The 17,562-nt window shown below is 35.6% G+C and overlaps 1 protein-coding gene across 10 annotated transcripts in view; it reads left to right on the plus strand.

Moving 5' to 3' along the window:
- Nucleotides 1-17,562, plus strand: part of nhsb (Nance-Horan syndrome b (congenital cataracts and dental anomalies)) — a 62,952-nt gene that overhangs the window by 18,510 nt on the left and 26,880 nt on the right. The gene's annotated exons all lie outside the window — the stretch shown is intronic.

Below are 17,562 nucleotides of genomic sequence, written 5' to 3' on the forward strand. Positions count from 1 at the left end.
TTCGACTAAAATGTTAAAAGATGGTTTCTTTTTATCATGTCTTTATTAATCTTGTCATTGACTTACACAGTTGTCTTATAAACACAAAGATATTTGGAAGAATATTTGTAAGCAAGCAGATCTCACAATCCATTAACTGCCATTGTAGGAAAAAATGATTATGATCGTAACATAAGGGGGAGAAAATTATGACTATTTTCATTTTTGGGTGAACTATCCCTTAAACACATTACAGTAGTTTGGTTCATTTCTTGTAACCTCCACCCTCAGCTCTTCCTGGAGCGAGCTTCAGGTGTTCTGCCATCGCTGCATCAGTCTCAGAGACTCTAACTCTTCACATCATCTGAGGGAAGAGAATATATCTATTTTTTAAATAAATAAAATAAAAAATTTGAGATAAATGACATGCACTTATTTTCAAAATATCTTTATGGTCTACAGCTAAACAATAAATAAATAAATAAATAAATAAAAACCTTGGAACAAGATGAATGAATCATGAATGAAACATTAGAAAAAGGCAATCAACATGCATTAGATTTTATTTTTATTATATAAAAGATGTTGTGTTTTAATATGTTGCCGTTGAGAAACACCCTTAACTGGGTGTGTAACTGTGAGAAAGTGAACAGGACATTTCTGATAAGACAGGAGGGCTGTGATGTCCCCTGAATAATTAATTAAAGCGTACCAATAAAAATTACATCAATAAGTAACTTTTAGCCTTTTAACCTTAGCGAATTTTAGCCATACTCAGTGAATTTCAGTTGACAACGTGGGCATCATTTCTCTCCGTTCCTTCGTGTCAAACAAGTAAAACTCAAGCACGTTAATCAAACAATACAAAATGTACATACCCAACAGTAGATTTTATATAATATATATCGATACATCTCCCTCCTCGAGTCCTCATCGAGTCCTCACCGGGAACCGGAAGACCGCGGGATCTCGCGAGATAGTCTATCCTATCGCGGGATTTTGTAAAATCACGAAATTGTTTGTTTTTTTTAAATCACGAAATATATTACCATGTTTTGTGTTTACAGTACATCTTGGCAGCACCGTTTTGGTAATTACATACAACTCAGACCGAAATGGTGACCGGATATATATCAGTTTTACATGTATATGCATAGATTCCATAAAAATAATAACAATGAATACATAAAACAGGTTGAAATGATGACTAAATTGTAGCATGGCAATCACTTAACCACACTGGGCAGTTTGTGATTATAATTTATTTAAACAAGATAAAGTAAATATATTTACTTTGTATAAAAAAAAAAAATTTCCCTGTTAGTCTTGCTTGGACGTCTTTTCACAACCGTGACGAGACGTGTAAAAGACGTCAGTGGACGTCTATTCACAACCTCTTTAAAACCTCTACTTGGTGCACTTAAATTAATTATTGCAGTATTAATCAAGGTGTAAGCACAGCTTTTGCATATTCCACAAGGATTTCATAGAGGGTCATGGTGGACGTGTAATGCACGTGTAAAAGACGTCAAATAGTGACGTCCTCTCACAACCGATTCACAACACGGGTAAATATTGAACTACACGCAGCTAAAATTCAAAGTAACAATTATACATGCAACCCCATAGAACTATAGACATGTACAAACATATCTGAATGCATTTTTAGGAAATGTTCTGTGTTACATATTTCTACCGATTTATGCCGTCCTACCGCGACTATTTTTGGCCGGGCACACGATGTCGCTGTCGGACCAATGTTTGCTGGGAAGTATCCCACTCAAGGACACAATGGTGAAAGTTCACAAATCGTTCGTAATGAGGTATAAACCTATAGTCTTTCAGTTACCATCCCAAAAAGTCTTGAGCTTATCTGAATTTGGCATCATGGAGCAATCGTGGAAAGACTTGAGTGACCTTTTGTCACTGTTCAGTGATTAGATTAGCTTTTCGCCTGATAATTCTGTAGGAAAGGATTTGGTCGAAGACAGCTGGCCCTAGATCAGTCTGTATGAGTTTATTTTTGTGTGGTCTGCTGAGTGGGCTGATATGTCGTGTGCTGACAGCATTAGTGGTGTGCTGCAGGGCTGCAGGGTGGTGCAGCTGCTCCACAAGACAGTGTTAAAACACTGCATGCTGGAAACACGCTCACGCTGCACCTTATACATGAGGATGAAGAGCCAAAAAAAGAGATAATGAATGAAATATACTACCTAGATCATACAATTATAAATTAGGGCATGAATATAACAAAGCCTCATTTGTCTGATAGAACCAGAACTACATCCACTCTATGATCAAGTAATTGAAAGTGACTATTTTTACTTAGTTGAATAATTACAGCTATGTCAAACTGCAATTAACTTGCCTTGGAATTTCCACTGGGCCCCCCCACTATGTGTGTCATTGTGTGCGCAAAAAAATATGTGCGCATGTTCGTGGGAATGTGTGTTGTATTTAGGACGTATCATTTTGGGTGAGGACGGGGCTGTGTTATTTTCCCTGGGCGTGAAGTGCAGATCTGCCATATGGTTTTAATAGATGAAGGCGGGTGATCCTGAAACTAAGATCATTATATTTCTCTATCTTTGGCTCCATCAGCTGTTTCTTTTACTCGTTTGTTTATCCTGAATCCATGGTCGTAGGTTTAGGGGGGACGCTAGGTACTAGTCCCTATCAATATTTTGAGATGACAAATTTGTCCCCACCAATATTTAGCAAGCTCCTTTGAACTGCTATTTTTATCTTTGCACTACTATTTGGATCGATTCTAACGGCCACGACGACAGTACAAGAAACGCTGTAATGTGATTGGCCGGCCGGGACTACTTTTGTGCTTGCACTAGCAGCGAGCGGGTGGTGTGTGTTGCACATGTTGACGACGGCCGACGGTAAGTTACCAGGGCTCTCTCTGTGCCACATACAAAGGCCAGTAAAAACATTTTAATATTCAGTTTTTTTGCCCCTTTTTGTACTTTGTAGATGCCACCTAAGAAGAAAAAAGGGGACATAAGAAGCCTTTTCATAAAGCAGAGTCAGAGTGTAACGTTAAGTAGGCAAAATAACTAGCTAGCCAGTAGCCACACAAATAAACTAGCAGTAGTGACTGACTAGGCTTTCACATGCAGATTCTACTGTGGAAAATAGTATTAACTGGTGATAGTATGTGTTACCCAGGATGATAGAATGCTACGTTAGCAAGTAACAATGTCAATTAGCCTGTACCTTAACTTAGAATCTTGCAGTAAACATAAACGTGAGTGTACTGGAAGGTAAATAGTGTTTATAATAGAAAAGGGTTATTATATTTATTTATTTAGATTTGTTTCCTTGTGGCAGAGTATTTTTTGTTAGTGTAAATACTAATGTACATAATAATTTATGTTAAAAAAACGTTTGGTTGTTCAGCATTACACAGTCTCAGGTTTTTATTTTTTGAGAGTGCATTTTTGAGATTATACAGTTATACTAGCTCTTTAGGGACAGTATACAGGATGGTATATCGGGGTTAGGATACAATATAATGAGATGAAGTAGATTCACTTCTGTATTGTGATATTCTGTATTGCCAACAGTCTGAAATAAAAAAGGAAATCACCATTAAATCACTTGTATCTTACAACAAAATAATTCTGGGGTGGGGGGTGTCCCGGGGTGTCCCCACCAAAGCTGAGACCAAACCTACGCCCATGCCTGAATCTACAGATTTTAAAGCACAGTCTGACCGACAGGAGAATTATTACATGGCAGCTATCCTCCTTCGCCAAAATGTCACTGTTGCACTGTATTAATGTGACATTCAAGGTTCATTCTGGTACCGTATTGATTTACTCAAAGTCAAACTGTTAGGACTAAAGGTCTTCATTTATTCACAGTCATGTCCTTCCAGAACAGCTACGACAGTTTGTCGTAAAAAGAGATGTTTGGCTGAATGTTCACACACTGCTCTTTTCTGTAAAGTTAAAGTGAATGGTGACCACAATTGCCAATAAATGTAAAATAAATATACAAGAACAGTATTTTATACGTATTATTTTCTGAAGCCATATTCATTGTGTGAGAAATAGACAAAAATCATAATTGTCTTTTTTCTTTCAGTGCTTGTTTAGCAGATCTTCATTAGCATGAGGCCTTTGGGTGTCTTTTGCTTGTGATTTGAATATAATAACGGGCCAAACTGACAGAGTTGAAGGGCTATAGGGTTCGCTCTGCCTTTCTGAGCTGACCTCTCATTAGATGTGCTGGTGCTAAGCCAGTTACCAGCATGGGCTTGATCCGAGCCACACAAATCTCCAGATTAGACGGAGGCGATTGAGCGTCCGAACAGATTATTCTTCAGGTTCTATGGCACTGGATTGGGCCTGGTCACAAGCTAATTATCTGCAGCTCATGTGAGCAGGTTCTGCATTTAGAATGATCCTTGGAGAACTTTGTTCCATTTAGATTTACCGAATTGATGAGGAAGCATTGTCATTTGCTATGAGAGGTACATGCTGAAAGCTTCTCTAACATCAATAATGTGTAAAGAAGTTTGGTATTAGAGCGTAAAACTCTTATGTCAGAAGGATGGATTTTGTTCTCCATTGCTTGCTAAGATGGCTCAGCCATAAATCATTGACCCAATGTTAATCCTGTCAACCGAATTACAGACGAAAATGACAGTTAACAAAGGCTAAAATACACATCACAACGATAATTAAACATGATAATTAAGCTGTTTAACTGAAAGCATACTGTGAAGAAACTGTATTTTTTTTATTTCAGAAGCTCATGTTTTTGCATATTGTATTTTTTATGCTGAAGATCTTTAGGTTAGATACGATTAAATTAATAAATAAATCCAAATGTGTTAAATTTAAATGCCTGAAATGTGTGTAAACTTAACACAAATGAATGAATATGGCTTAAAATATTGACTAAATTTGAATTACATTTCCATCAAAAGATGAAACATAAAAAGATAAAACTGTAAAAATTATATATAACTGATAGAAATGTGTAAATACTGTATTTAATTTCAGGAGCTCTTTCACATGTTGTATTTGTTTATATAGAACAAGTTGAAATATTTTATACATTTAATAGGGTTAAATCAATTTAAAAAAAAATCAAAATGTGTAAATATGTAATTAAAAGTTTAGTCTAATGCAATTTTACATACTACATTTAAATTAAAATGCTGGAAATATATGCATGTAAAATAAAATAAAAATAAAAATAATAAATATGACAAAATATTGACAACATTTAAAAAGCATTTAATCAAATCCAAAAACTAAAACAGAAAACTGTATTAAAATTAACACTATTTGCAATCACCTGGCAGAAATGTGTACTAGATTTTGTTTCAGGATGTTTTTACACATTATGTTTATTTCTATTGAACAAATGTAGAAATATATTACGTATTTAATCCATTTAAATTTAAATAAAAAAATCTAAATGTGACAATTTCACTAACATTTGACACACTTGTGATTTTCCACATTAGCATCTAAAATTTTCACACTATTTATTTTGTTAAGTATATGCTAAAGTAAGTTTCATATATATATATATATATATATATATATATATATATATATATATATATATATATATATATATATATATATATATATATATATATATATGAAACTGACAGAAATGTTAGTGATTTGACTTTTATTGTAGTTCTATGTGCATGATAAACTGCAGAGATTGTGCCTTTGGTGTAACAAAGATGTTTGGGCTCCGCTGAAGCTTGTAATTTTAATTGTGGTGTGCTTTTCTCCAGGGTTTTCATTCATCATTCTGTACTCTATATCTGAACAACGTGTGTCTCTGACACCTGGAATTGAGGCTGCGGAGACTGGGAGCCTGGTTTTTACTGTGTTTGTTGCCATGTCCTCTGGGGACTGTTTTGTCTCCATGTCTGTCAGCGGCCTTACACATGGCTAGTGTTGTTGGGGGCGTCACGGAGGGATGAAGGCGGCAGGGGAGGGCTGGTAAAGGGCCTGGGATCTTTACAAATGCTGTCAAGGTTTTGAATGATGAGAAAAGAGTCTTGGGGGGGGGGGGTCGAAACAGCAGGAGTGAGTGAAACTTGAGTTTGTGTTTTTGAGAAACAAACACGCGTAGACAAGCACACATGCACAGTCTCAACTTGTAAAAAGAGCTCTGTGGCATCTGGCTGTGGTCAATTAACCACAGCTAATTAATTAATTAATTAATGTGAGCTAATTAACCAATCACCTGCAATCAGTCAGCAGAGCCCCGATAGTCGTCTGTTTGCATATCCCTTTAATCTTCAGAAGCTGAAAGTTTGGTCTAATAGCGTGTTTGTCGAAGCTGTAATGCCTTCACTTAGCATTATATGAGCAAAAGACTCCCGAGGTGACTTGGGCAATCCAAGACCACTTAAGTATTAAGTATAGGTTAATACTTAAGTGATAAAAATAATGTTACATATATGTCTAATCTCTGCCTTTGACAAAAGTACCAAGTTGATTTTATTTGCTTTTTTTTCTGGAACAGATTGGGACGTAAGCATTAGCAAGTTAGCACAAAGCTAAAAATTCACTAATTATTTACTCACTATCATGTCATTTTCAACCATACGCTTTGTTTGTCCTTTGGAAAACAAAATGATTTCTGAAGAAATTTCACTGTGCTCTTTACCACGCGACAATCTCCAAAAAGAACAAAAGCAGTACTGAATTCCAGTGAATGTACAAGACTTCTGATTTATTTGCCGATATGTTGCTAGGACAGTGTGATAAACTATTTGCGCTAAAATCCTGGGTGTAAATGATATATTAAATAAAAATAATATAACATCAATCAGCATAACAGACTTTTTTGTACAGTTAAAATAACTGTAAGCAAATGACACTAAAATCCTCACACATTCAAGTTACAAATTGCCATGCTTTAACTTGAATTTAAATTAAAATGATTATATTTACACTTTACTTATATATAAATATTGTTGTTATATAATTTTTTTTATTCATCCATTTTATTCATACATTCTGTCTCATTTTTAATAGTTGAGAAAGATTTGAGAAGATAGTGGAGAAAAAGATTTTAAATTTGAAATTGATTGTGTTGCTTCAGATAGAGAATTCTATTATGAAACGCCACGAGGGCAACAGTTTTTATTTATTTATTTATTTATTGAAAAATAAAATAAACATTTTCTCATTGATACACAAATACATCAAATAAATATAATTGTAATTAATAATATTTTTTAGTAAATATTACTGTTGTACGTGTCTGGTGTAAAAACAAATAGTGAAAAATAAGGAGCAGCCCGTAATCTCACTTGGTTCCCGCTCTCCACTCAATTCTGTTCTATCTGAACGGATTACAGTCCTCATGCAATCCTTTCCTTTTTTTTTTAAATCTGTGTTTGTATCTCTAGCCCTCACAAACATTTCTAGGAAGTGAGCAGAATCCTGGTTAGATTATTTCTGTACCCTCACATACCACCAGCTTTTAATGTCCAGCAACTGTCTAAACAGTTGCAACTTCTGTTTCCATTCCTGGAAACCGGAAAATGTCAATTAGCATTTAATGTTTTGCTAATTATGCATTGTATAAAGATTGTCATGCATGCATAGGCTAGAATATATCAAAATAGAATAGTTCTCCTAAACATGATAATTTGCTGAAAATGTACTCATCCTCTGTTCCTCCAAGATGAAGATGAGTTTGATTCTTCGGAACAAATCTGGAGAACTCCTGCATTACATCACTTGCTCACCAATTGATCATTTGTAGTGATTGGGTGCCGTCAGAAATACAGCTCAAAGAGATGATAAAAACATCATAATAATGCACAAGTAACTCCAGTCCATAAATTAGCGTCTTCTGAAGTCAAAAGTTTTGTGTGTTAGAAAAAAAATGCATTGTAAAAAAAAGAAATACAGATCTTTTAAGATCTTTTTAGCTTTAAATCATTGCTTCTGGCCAAAATATGAGTCCCTAATTCATAATGTTTTCCTCCAGTGAAAAAGTCCACCCCCTGTTGTTCTGTCATATCATAATCCACTGACATTTTGTTTATAATTGTTTTGGACTGTTTTTGCTTGTAAACATTGTTTGATCTGTGTATATTTCTCTATGTCTATATTTCTGTGGATTATTGTAATGTTTGGACTCTCATTCTGATGGCACCCATTCACTGCAGAGGAAAGGCAGTCTCTGCCTTCTCAATCTTTCCTTACCACTCACTGGCAAATCTTTCTCCTCCCATTTCTCTCTATTGCAGTGACCCTGCCATACTCTATAGCCAGCATTTGTGGTTGTGGTTTTAGTTATGTACTACTGAAACAAAATATTCACTGGGGACTGCACCCCCTCATCTCCCCACTGCCAATTCCTGGACCGGGACCCCCCTCACAATTTTCTGTATTCTACTGTAAGGAATATATTTTTGGTTTACATGTTTATAGTTTTGTTTTATGCTAATGTATACAACAGTAATGTTTGGTCTAATAAATATTTTCTGTTTCTACATTGCATTGTCGTTTCCGATGTACTTACCCCTCTCAGCAGAATACTTTCACTGTAGAACATTGAAATGTAGATATAAGCCTATGAAAGACCAAAGAGCTTTAGATTTAGAACAGCAGTGTTTACATGGTATATCCAAAATGTATTATTATGAAAGAAGTTTTTGCCATTTGACACAAATGCTTCATTCTGACATGTGTTTATGGTATTTTGTATGCAGTGTTGCATTTTGAAGGAGATGTGAGGCATTTCGTGTGTGCAGTTTTGAGAATTGTGTGTAGAGTTTTGAAAACGTGTATAAGCAATTGGTAAAAACTGTAATATCATAAGAGAAATGGGTGGCTGATTTGAGCAAACCACACCTTCTTTATATTGCTACCTGTTTTCACTATGCAATGTGGTATGGAGAGCTATGTGCAAACCATGGGTAGGAATTAAAGGGTTTGTGGACTATATTGTCCATATGCAGGCCTGCTGTGTAAGCCTGGATGAACAGCAGTTTGGTCTGGCAGGCAGTTTAGATAGAAAATCCTTCCAAAAGCTTGATTGGTTGGGAAAAAGTGTTTATCACATGGTAGACAGAGCATGTATGAATGGAGTTTTGTTTTGACTGCTTGTAAATACATGAATATAACCACATATTTTAGGAATGCAATGCGAAGAATCAGCTATTGTTAAACACATTGATTGAACAATTATCTGAATACTCAATGTCTGTTTACTGACGAACACTAGAAGCAGAATTTATTGCATGCACCAACAGTCATATCCAATCATTTCACTCTCACGTGACTTTTCCCAATTTATTCTAAAAAAAAAAACCCTCACCGGACACTTTAGGGAGTCTGTTAAAACTCCATGGGCTCAGGGGAGGCAAGAGACTACTGCTGTAACCTTACCTGCTGGTGTCACTATTGGACAATGTTTCTTTAGAAAAACAAGTGATTGATACACTTTTTAAAGTTATAAGTTACAATTTTTTTTTGTTCCTCATTCAATATTTTGATAAGACACTGTCTCCTCGGAGGAAACACCTCTGATAAAAATGTAGATTAGATTATAGATTTAAAAATCACAACATTTCTTAAATGAAAAATGATGTATATAATACTAATATGAATAAAATCAGAGGCGTCGTGCCCATTCGAAGTGAGAGGGCACGTGCCCCCTCAGATTTCTGAGCCAAGTGGATTTTAAATGCAGCTTCCAAACGAAAAAAAAATAAATTTGCAGAATAATATTTTTTATATATTTGATACAATCACAGCGGTGAGAATAGATCGTTCAGTGCACAGCATCAGCTGCTAAATTCAAATCTGCGTTCGCTGGCTGGCGCTGAGCCAGAGACAGACGCGTTCGTACAACGCTTCATGATAACCAATCAGAAACTATTCTGTTGCGCTTATGGATGCAATGGCCAATCAGAGACGTCCAGAAGAGTCATCACTGAAATGCAGTGTTTTGTTCACTTGCTCGCTGACTGAATTATTTAGCGAATTCTCTCATCAGAAACAACAAAAAGTGCAGATGTGCGTACGAATGTAAGTAAGATATTCGTTTCATAATGTAAGTGATTTTAATGGGAGTTTTTGAGAGTGCCTGAACTCTGGCTAGACTGAATGAAAATGTTTTTTGATAATGTAAATGTTCTTTACTCTCTGTAAAATGAAAGTGTTAAAATAAGTATCTTACAATATTGTTATTAAAATTTACATTAAATGCAAATTCAGTCGTATTAAAAATATTTTATGGCATGATATGGCACTTAAGTAAAAAGTCAGGTTTTTATGTGTAGTTAATAGATTACACTACATTTCCATATATTGATCAAATAGCAATCTATAAAGGTGCAAAACGCGTTTACCTACACATATTTGAGAAACGAGATATTTCCTGATATATTAAGCATGTTTGGAATTGTTTTGAATAAAAAGGAAAAAAATAATAAAAAAAATAAGCCTATATCAGTTATACAGTGCTTTCGTAGAATGACTTATACCCCCGACACCCCCCCCCCCCCCCCAAAAAAATGTGCCCCCTCAAAAATCATGAATGCATGACGCCCCTGAATAAAATATTGATTGTTTTTCATTTTTATATTTCATGTTATTCCCATTAATGTGATCCCTTCATTGCAACTGGCTTATTTGATCACAAATGCTATACCTAATGGTCCGATATCTTCTGAGAGATTCTTCTTTGTTCTGAAATGTTTGTGTACATTATGAATAATTGAGGTTGAATGCATTGCAGGAGCGGAGAGGAAGATATATAGGTCACTGTGTGATCGCTGCTCAGGGAGGCAGAAACCACACACTCTCACAAATTTACACAAACACACATGCACATAAATGATTCTCCATGGAGTGTTGGTATTGGCTAGCAGCCTGACGTGAGATGCGTTGCCTTTGCCCGCACAGTCCCATTTAAAGGGAAGCCTGTCCCTCAGGGCCACTGCAGAAACAAACCTCCCTGTCATCGACGACAGTTGCGGCATTCTAATGAGGGTTATTAATGTCTCTCTTGCATTTTTGTGAATTAAACATTCAAAGCACTGATGTAACCAAAGTTAACAATCAAATACTGTCATTGTTTGTTTGGTTAAATCTTATTCCTGAATCCCGTCATATGATATTTGTGAATGTGTCTTAATATGTTGTACAAATACAGGTAGATTTTGTTTATGACATGGCAGGCGGAGGTGGGTTCAGGTCACAATAAATGATTCATTCTCAATTTCCAAGCACACTGCCCTTGTGGAAGTTTTGAATAATGTGTAGTAGGGCGTGTATATATGTCTTTCTTGCACATGACCTACATTCGCCGGGCTCTGGCTGTTAGTATAAAACTGCCTCAATCACATCGTCACCCACAGCGTGTTGTTGTAGCTGCCGTTGCATTGGCTGTTCTCTGTTGGATCCCGTTTGCATTATTTCGAATCTAATTTTCGTGGGCCAACCATGTGTTAGCTTATGTTTTGTCACTATATTTTTTAAGAATGTATTTTTAGTCAATTCAAAGATGAATAGCATTCAGGACAAATGAGAAGGGAGAAAAATTTTAAGATGAAGGTACAAATCACTCTTATATCAAGGAGAGTTCACTGTGCATGGTGCTGTAACTATTGCACTAATAATCTTTAAGCTGTTACCATAGTAACATAGAAATGCAGGTGGGAGTTAATGGTTGTCTGCTTGGCAACCTTACTGATGAGCAAATAGTGCTGATCTGAGGTCAGCTTCCTTGTATCACCTCTGAACTTATTAAGTTTTCAGATTCAGAAGTGAGAATTTACAGTGGCCCAGTAGTGCATAACAGAATGGAAACAAGCTGTAACACAGTTAAGCACAATACAATGGAAAACAAGTGTCAACACAATAAAATTAGTCCTATGCATTGTTTCATAGAGATTTTGTGTTGTGCACAACTGTCCCTCCCAAGACTTGGATTCGGATCAAGTAATCGAAGTGTAAAAAAATTTTTTTGAATGATATCTTGAAATAAAATACAAGAGCAGAGGCTTTTGAATAACTGTGTGTATGATATATCCAAAAATATAATATTATGGCAAAGGTGTTTGCAACGTGAGACAAATGTTTGCATTTGTGATGTGATATTTTGAATGCAGTGCTTCATTTTGCAAGAGATGTGAGGCATTTTGTATTTTGTGTGTGCAATTCTTGGATTTGTGTGTAAGGTTTTGAAAAAAAGGCAAAGTTTTGAAAAAGTAAGTAGTTGAAAAAAAGCCTGTAAAACATAGTTCTTAGGAAAGAGAAAAGAGAGGGAAGAGAGGGAGTAAACTAATGTCTAAACCATGTACATAAACTAATTCTATTCTTTTTTTTCTTTCTCTTTTGACTGCTGTTTCATGTTTTCGTGACTTCACCCTGCTTTCATCTTCACACTCCTTCAACATCCCCTTCTGTGTTACACAGGTAAGTTGATTTATTCCACTTCAAAACTCACTTTGGTCTGTTTTGTCCTAGTTTATTAGACCGAATATTAACAAATTAGGTTTACATTGTTGCATGGTCTAGAAGCTGATTGGAAACTTTGATTTTTAAGGCTACATGCTTATATATTTACATTTTAAAGTGGGTATAATTTTATTTTTTTGTAAATATCATTATCATTTTATGGATTTATTTATTGAAATTTTTATATATTTTTTATTTGTGATATAAAGTTATATGACCTGAAGCAGGTCTTGTCTAGAATAGATAATTCTTGTATTTTCTTTAACTTTTCCCTCTCCTTATTGCACTTGCTATAGTTACATAACATAACCTATGGCGAGTCTCGTATAGATATATGGCTGTATGAACCTTATGTAACTGTTATTAACTCTTTCGTTTGGTGCTTTTTAACTGTGTTATATTAGTCAGACACGGGCCTGAGTGTGAACTGGCACTGTCTGTCATGTGATTAACTAATAATGTTAAATCTAAATCATGCCTGTGGGATCCAGCTACTGGTTTGTGCATCCCTCCACCTCATTTTCTGGAGTATGACTTACCAAATTGCTTATACTCTGTGTGGTTAATCAGATGTGATTTTGTGATTTGATCTGACCTCATAAGAGACACGCTCACACACAACAGTCGCACACACATGCACATACACTGCGGCAGGCATGCGCAACGTGTGTGTGCTTCCTCCAGATGAAGCAGGATGAACTGCTGCATCTCCACACACACACACACACTCAGCAGGGTGCATCACTCCCAGCATATGTGCTGGTTTCCATGGAGACAGAGAGTTAAAAATAACATGGGCGATGGCTTTATTGTGCCATTCACCAACACATCTGACACAAAATGTCACACACGCATATAGACACACACGGAGACCCCATCCCTCTCGGTGATGAGATGAGCGTGACATTACTGATGGCGATAACGGTGAATGCTGGACTTTTATCTCTCTCTCATTTTGGTGCACACACACACACACACACTCACACACGCTCTGCTTGCCCCATGAGCTCTGCAGTGCTGCTGCACGACGAGGCTGCACCCCACCCTGCTGCAGTGGCATTCTCAAACACACACGCATGTGCATGATAAGCTCACATTTACCCACATAAACCCATTTCCAACTGCAAACAGCAGTCCTGCTATAAACAACACAACCTAAAGCACAGCACACATCTCTCATTTGCACATCCCAGCGATCTCTTGATGTAAAAGAAGAAGTCAGAAAGTCCCATGAGCAGTTCACTGGAAGACATAGCAACTTCATTAACCTAAATTTAATCCCTTGAGCATCCTTTCCTTTAGTAGAATAGTCAATGCTTCAGACAGAGATGTCTAAGAAAATGACTAATTCATTTTATTTTGCTTTTCTATTGTTGTCAGCTTTTTAGGGGCACAGAAAGAAGATTTTATTGATTAATACATTTTAAATACTATGACAGTTGTAGTAAAAAAAAAAAGTCTGGCGCATAGGGATTTTGTAGATTTTTTATTTCAAGTTATATAAATAAATATTGGTTGTTATATTATGCATAAGCCTTACCTAATAGTGAAAATGTTAAATATATTAAAATAGTTACAATTTTGGGGTCAGTAAGATTTTTTTTTTTCAAAATAAATGAACACTGTTATTCAGCAAGGATGCATTAAATTGATCAAAAATGACAGTAAAGACACTGTTAGGAAAGCTTTCTGTTTTAAATAAATTCTGTTCTTTTGATTCATCTAAGAATCCTAACCAAAATGTGTAAAGGACACTGTACGAATTGTGAGTAAAAAAGGAATGGAATGATTTACAAATCTCATAAACTTATATTTTATTTACAATAGAATATAGATAACATATCAAATGTTGAAAGAGAGACATTTTGAAATGTCATGCAAAAAATATTGGCTCATTTTGGATTCCATGATAGCTACACTTTCCAAAAACGTTGGGACAGGTAGCAATAAGAGGCCGGAAAGGTTAAATGTACATAAGGAACAGCTAGAGGACAAATTTGCAACTTATTAGGTCAGTTGGCAACATGATTGGGTATAAAAAGAGCCTCTCAGAGTGGCAGTGTCTCTCAGAAGTCAAGATGGGCAGAGGATCACCAATTCCCCAACGAAGCCTGCTGTCCAGATCTTTCACCCATAGACAACATTTGGCACATCATAAAGAGGAAGAGCAACTAGAAGCCTGTATTAGACAAGAATGGGACAACATTCCTAATCCTAAACTTGAGCAACTTGTCTCCTCAGTCCCCAGATGTTTGCAGACTGATATAAAAAGAAACATGGCCTTGTCCCAACTTTTTTGACATGTGTTGATGCCAGGAATTTTAAACTTAACTTATTTTTCCCTTAAAATGATAAATTTTCTCAGTTTAAACATTCGATATGTCATCTGTGTTGTATTCTGAATAAAATATTTACATTTGAAACTTCCACATCATTGCATTTTGTTTTTATTCACAATTTGTACAGTGTCCCAACTTTTTTGGAATCGGGTTTGTAAAAACAATTTAAGCAGCACAATTGTTTTCATAATTTATAATAATAAGAAATGTTCCTTGAGCACCAAATCAGCATATTAGAATGATTTCTGAAGGATCATGTGACACTGAAAACTGGAGTAATGATGCTGGAAATTCAGATTTGCCATTACAGGAATAAATTACATTTTTAAAATATAATCAAATAGAAAACCCTTTTATTTTAAATTATAATAATATTTCACAATATTACTGTATTTTTTATCAATTAAATGCAGCCTTGATGAGCATAAGAGACATCTTTCAAGTAGGCCTACATTAAAACATTACCAACTCTAAATTTTGTACGGTTGCCTATGTACATGACCTTACTGGACCTTTAAACTTGTAAAGAACTCCGTTCATCTGTTCTTCATGTTCTCTGTTATTCTGTGGTTGCCATAGACCACATGTAAGAATAAATGACATCATATTGCATATGTGTTCTGGTCAGTGTTCTGAAGGGTATCACACTTGCTCATAACGTTGTATATTTTATCATGGTGTATCAATATTTGTGCCCTCAAAGAATGTATAATTTAGAAAGTCAGAGCAGTTTGTGTCTCTAACCTCCTGTATATTTGTGTCTACCATGTGTGCAGCTTATTGGTGGGTTGTGGTAGTTTATTTATAGTATGTATGGTTAGGGCTGAAACTGTAATAATATGCAGCAGTATTATTTATTAAGTGGCTGGATGGAGTCTGTATTGGGGTGTTTGAATAGATTTTGAAGTACCATGATTGGATCAGATGTTAATGCCATTTTGATGCATACAGTAGCACTGAATCCTGCGTGGCTGTCAAAAAAGACAAACATTTTGAAAGAAATTAATACTTGTATTTAAAAAAGATGCATTAAATTTAAACTGAGGAAGCCCTGGAAGTGCTCACTGGAAATGCACACTTGCTTTTGGCCCTACAGTGGAAACACGGCTACATCTACTGTAAAGAGAAGAAAAAGAAATATCAAGTGGTCTGTCAATTGATGATATGATTTCAAAGAGCATATATTAGATTATATTTATTGCATGTTAAATAATGAAAGATAGCATTTACTTAAATTTTTGAAAATGTTTATCTTAACATCTTATATTTTTTGTTTATGGATACAGCAAGCATTTTCTCAAATATAGCTTGTGAAAATGTAGAGTTTTAAGCTGCAACCATTATTAAATTCAGCCTTATCTCCTTTCCATCACTAGAGGCCAGTGTTGAGAAAATATTGTGTTTCTTGTGGAAATAAAAAACTGATTGACAGGCAAAAGACTCACTTTCTCATGTAATATTGATGCCTATGTACATTATGCATGCTATACATCTTCAGTATGTACATTTTTTAATTTTTCTAGTCTTTTTTTGGTCTTACTGGTCTTTGCTTTAGAAACTTTTGCTTTTGACAAAGGAATCTCCATTTAAACCCCCACATAATACATACAAATGGCATAAAATTCAGAAATTGCTAGTACATTTCACTACTAATTAAAGCAACAGTAAGTAACATCAAATATGCAAACTTTTTTCCTGCCTTAAAGTTACTGATCAGGAGTTTCTTTTCTTTTAAAAAGGTGTACAGGTAAATTAACCTACTTTTTTTACAAACAGTATAATAAGTTATTGAGACCAGGATGGCATCTTAGATTACAGGATCACAGACAAATCCTTGCAATGAAATGTTCCTGTCTGAGAGAATCTTACACAAACCCACATACCCACATTTTTATCATTAAGAAAGTAGAAATACGCCAAGTTTGTGGGTGTGTGGCCAGAAATATAAATGGAAAGCAGATATAAGAAGAGTGATCTGGAAAGAGAGAGCCAACAGCTTTTAGAAGAAAAAGCAATGAACAAAAACAGGGAAATTCAAGACCTTCTATGCAATGGTAATGATTTTTAGCAAGTTATGCATTTCAGAAAGAAAAATAGCAAAAAATAGGTTTTTGATGGAAACTGCAGTGCATGCCAAGCTTGTTTCTGGTCTGTTTGCACACATAGAAAGGTAATATTAAGGAAATCCACAATAAAAGGCAGAGGAAGGGTGTGACCCAAAAGGATGAGGAAAGAATAGAACAGGTGTGCTTCATGCGGGCCATTCAGAAGCCATGACCCAAGGCTTGTGACTTTTGGAAGTCATCAAATGATAAAGTGTGTGCATTTGGGCATCACACTGCTGACAGATAATGCAGAATGATCTATTTCATTGTCATCAACTATTTCATGAGCATATCTTCTGTTTTACATATTTTGCTGTTTAAGTCTTCCAGAAAATTACACATACAATGCAATTTTGCTTCAGATGCCTGTCATTGTAATAGCCGTATTAGCTTCTCCCCAAATCTAGGCATGTGTATATGTGCTGTTAATGGGCATCTTGCAGAGTAACAAGCTGCCGGCCGAAGCGGCCAGAACTGTGTTTCTCTGTTTGCCAACGTGATTCTGTATGTACTAAACACTCACCTACTGTCAGACCATTTGATGCCAAGGTCACAGGATGACCAGATTAACATGGATTAGCAGAAAGGTCTGTATTATTCCAGGCATGGAGTCTGTGGTGTGTACTGCTCACACAAATGCTCAAATGCATGCTCACACAT

This window comes from Carassius carassius, chromosome 44 (genome assembly GCF_963082965.1).
Source record: "Carassius carassius chromosome 44, fCarCar2.1, whole genome shotgun sequence".
Classification (NCBI taxonomy): Eukaryota; Metazoa; Chordata; class Actinopteri; order Cypriniformes; family Cyprinidae; genus Carassius; species Carassius carassius.